Raw genomic sequence first — 4,819 nt, 5'->3', positions numbered from 1 at the left:
AGACTCTTTATATCACAATATAAATCCTCTAACGAAAAACGATCCTGTTGATCAAACAAAGAGAAAATATATTTACAAACCTTTGTCTTTTGTTGTGGTTCACAAATATCTAAAACGCTAAGAATACCCGTATTGTAGACATTGCACGATGGTAATACCGGGTGGGGTAAATCTCTATATCGCACACATTCATATATATCCTTGGTCATATCTAAAAGGCATAAATGCGCTCCTCTGTTTGGTGTTTGACAGTTCTTGATATGATTTAGAACTATACACTTTGCCTCATATGATTTAATGTACTCTATGTGGCCGTAAGATTGCAAGGCTTTCCCAATAAACTTCAAAACACAAAATGCCAGTTTGTGTTCCTTTGATGTTTCTTTTAAAGGTTTTAGTTCTGAGTGACACGTTGAGATTCTCCAATCAAAAATATGTGGTAAATAGGGGAAAAGAAAATATGTCTCGCTTTCTTCAAGTGGTACTGCTGTCCCCTCCGCTTTCGGTTCTAGTAATTTCTTATTCAGTTCAATAACAGGATTAAAATCAACTTTAATTTGTAACATATCTACTGCTAATGAATCGGGTGATTCATTCTGTAATTTGAAAGTTCTTAACGGATTACATACTGATCTTTCGATACTTGACCACACGAAAGACAGAACCGATTCCTTCTTGACCTCTGCATTTGAAACTGGTACGTCAGCACTCCTTAAAATACCAGTTTTCGTATAAATTGTGCAGCACTGACAGCCGTGAACGGCAGAAATATTGCTCAACTGCCGAGTACATACATTTTTTTCACACTTTGCTCTTATGCAGTGTAGTAAGGTGTTCATAAACGATCGTTTCAACGCAGTGTTTAAGAAAATGTGTTTATCAGTTACTGATTGAGGATCCGTTACTTTATACATTATTTGCATTCTACCTTCTTCAAAGCTTGGAATGAATTTAAAGTCACCACATCCGGGCCAAGACTTTATGACTACTAAGTAATCAAACTCCAGGTCACATTCATTCATCGCCGATTCTGGTACCCATATTCCAGTATCTTCAGCCATGCTACCACAAAACTCTAGTCGATCGATCTATAAAAATGTACGAAAAAGCATTTTCAGTTTTCATTGCATAATCTTTTAATCCCATAATGAAATTAAAGTGTTACCTGAATACCTCAAATGCAAATAAAGTAATTATATTAATATTATTGCGTGATCATCATTTGAACAACCTTTACCAAACTAGACTACGGTTCATCCTTTCCAGAACGGTCCTCTCTTAAGCGAAAACCTCTCTATATCAAAATTATCAAAACTTTTCTCGGCTGAAATAAACTATCAAATTTACCTCTCCAGAACAACAACCTCTACATAACAGTCAATATTTGTATCTCCTAAAAGGTGTTTCTCTAAAGGACATAGTACAAAGTTACAAAGTATTTCAATGCACTAAAGGCAATGTTAACATACCTGTACAAACGCAAAATACAGCGTTTGATTCTTAAATAAATTGCTCGAGCCAGATTTGTACTAGATGTTGAATAAGTTTTTTTTAAAAGTTATTTTTAAAAAAGAAGACAAATTTAAGAAAAGTAGTATCATTTCTGAGAATTCCCTGTAGACAGTTTGTACACTAATAAGTTAACTTAATATAACAATATACAACAACCTTAGTAGAACCGATCTTCCCGGCGCAAACAAGCTGGACTGTGATTTTTAGTGTCCGAAACAAAAATCAATCTAGCAGATGAAAATATTACTCCTCACCTTTATCTCCGTGGTAAAATCATGCAGAGCTTCAACAAATCGTCTGACCATTATGTCAACAGCCTTTACAATGTCTTGTATCTCCTCATTTTCCAAATTAACACGAATCTTCTCGTCCACTTCTTTGCACAAAGTCTCCATGGTTGCCTAAAGTTACAATTCTTAAATCTGCTTTTAAAATATAACCCGGCGTTTTGTTTGTTATCTGGTGAAAACTTGATAAAACCACATTTGTACAGATAATTATTATTCAACTTTACAATATTACACACTGTATTAGATCAATTGCAAACATCATATGAAACAGACAGAGCTAATACAAAACATAACTGAGCCAATATGAGAAAAACAGGGCCAATACGAAAAAACAGGGCCAATACGGAATTCAAGCATTTTGATTGGTTCAAAAGAGAGGGCCAGTACGGAGAAGCCACTTCCGTTTGATTTTTAAATGACGCCATTTTGTTTTACAACAGAGTTATAGATTACATTTTTTTTCACATTTTGATAAAAAAAAGTCATCCAACATGTTCATTTAATAACCAAGTATGACTGAGCGGGATGTACGTCTTCGGAGATTACAACGGTACTTTCGCTTATTCGGTATTGTGTAAAATGCAAGTGTTTCCTGTCAGAAATTCTAGCAGTTGTCAAGGAAAATAATAAGAAAATATGGAAACTCAGATTAATTAAAAGGATGAGACTTATCTTTAACAGACATTTTGATAGTGTGGACTATTTGTGCAATGATAAATAGCGATTCAAGTGCTGGAAAGTGGATGAATAAATTGGCGAACAAGAGTGTCAGTTGTGAACTGCAAACAATTTCGGATAAGAATTAAACGAGGCATGGGACTATATAATATGTGCTTGATTGGTTGTATTATCTTGATCAACACATATGTGTATAATTTTGTGTCTCGTTGCTTGCAGCCTAAAAGGAAACGACTTTTAAAGCAGTTTTTATCACAGTTCAAATGATATGGTACTCGCTAAAGAAAATAAATAGGAATTCCAAAAAATAAGGTATGTTCTAGTTACTCTTGATTTTGTCGCATTAAAAGTATCTTTCAAAATTATTCTCAAGTACCTACATACAACTCATTCTGTTTTACTGGCGAAAATGATCATGATTTCTAAAATACGTCTAAACTGTAAACAACTTGTCAAAGAATGACACGATTTTTCACCTGAACGTGCATAGCTGTCATAAGGTAACTCACAGAGTTCTTATACTGTTACCGCCAACAGTTGAAAGTTGAATAATAATATTATCATTAATCAAGCGATTTCATATTGGCCTAGTTATTTGTCCTCGGGCAGTCGTATTGGCCCTCGGCCTACGGCCTCGGGCCAATACGACTACCCTTGGACAAATAACAAGGCCAATATGAAATTGCTTGATTAATAACATTATAGGATACAAGTACTTTACATGATAAATCGCAAACAACTTGCATTTTGTGTATGAAATAATTGTCCTGAACACGACCTAGTTTTGAGGTAGATAAAACTCAGAAACAAGGTGTTTTTTTATTATTTATTTTATTTATAATAATAATCAAAAAGAAAATGTAGCCTCTAGTCTACTAACTAAGATTTCTTCTAACCTAGTTCTTGTCAAAGTCCATTGTTTCTTTGTTTACCAACGATAAGAACGTTGTGACGTTCTCACATTGTGACGTTCTCCACTGTCACAAACATTTAAAATAAATGATGGAAAAGTACCGGTCAACATCAAAATGCTTCCGGTGAATTGAAAGAAAGGCAGAGAAATGAATTGTCGACTTATTTTGGGGATATTTTATAACCCTAAAGTACGTCACTTGTATAGTTCTTTGAAAACATGTCCCCAAAGGCAAAATTTGCAGCGTTCGAAGTTGAAATCATCTTCACAAATTTATGTGCTGGTGTAACCAAAAATAAACCCCAGATGTGCGTTTAAAGGTGCCGATTTGACTGTGATTTTTTTCCAAAAACAATTTTACTTACTGATATACTGATTAAAAGATGTGTAGATATATAAATTTACAGGCGATATATTGACTTATATGTGATCTGTTAGTTACTGTGTGTGCTCTACTTCCAGTAGTACTTGGTGAAGTTCTGTAAAACAGCTTCCCTTGAGTAATATCCGTACGCCCCTGTTAGCACTGGTATTACTATTAGCAGGCTTAGCATCATGAAAAATGGAATATATACATTGAAAAAGTAAAATGAGGTACAGTACCTACCGTTAAACTAGTAAAACCAACATGAATAATTCATATTTTCAAGAATTGATGACAACACCTTCGTTGACAGGAAATGGTGTAAAAATATTAAGGGGAAGTCACCACTGTTAGTCAATTTGATTGTAATTACATTGCGCGCTTGTATTAAAACTCTTTCAAATGCGCGAAATTATGAGAGATATACTGAAGTATATTTTACATTTGTGTTTATCATACTGTACATAGTGCTCAATAAAATCAAGCGTAACTATAGTTACATTTCAACACTTATTGGTGGAAGGCGAATCCAATTCTTGGCGATTTAGAATTTCAGTGTCGCCGCTTTGATATGCAGTGGAACTGCCGTCTTTTTATGACGTAGACAACATTGACGTCTACTAGATCCTGTCTACACTACTTTCCGGGTATACCGTTTACAAAAAATTCTTTAAGGAAATGATCAAAAAGTTTCAAATCAAAAATAAAATTTGAAAGAAATATCATCTTTCAAACTAGAATCGTAAGACGATAAATCCATGTACTTTTTAAAACGCTTATATCCATTGCACGCTGAGCATGCGCATTTAGCCCGCTCGGTTTTGCACGCTGGGCATGCGCATCTAACCTTCTCGGTTTGGCACGCTGGGCATGCGCAGGAGAACATTTATTTGAGCGGCAGCGCACGCTGCACGCTGAGCATGCACAATAACTAATTCTCGTTTATACACGCGTTTCTAACCGTGCAATACGTTTCACGTTTCGCCTTCAACACGCGTGTTGCTCGCGCATCACGCAAACTCGGGGAACAAACACGCAGGCGCCACTGTATAACGTGTGTCT

This window comes from Mercenaria mercenaria, chromosome 6 (assembly GCF_021730395.1).
Source record: "Mercenaria mercenaria strain notata chromosome 6, MADL_Memer_1, whole genome shotgun sequence".
Taxonomy (NCBI): domain Eukaryota; kingdom Metazoa; phylum Mollusca; class Bivalvia; order Venerida; family Veneridae; genus Mercenaria; species Mercenaria mercenaria.
This window is presented reverse-complemented; position numbering follows the sequence as displayed.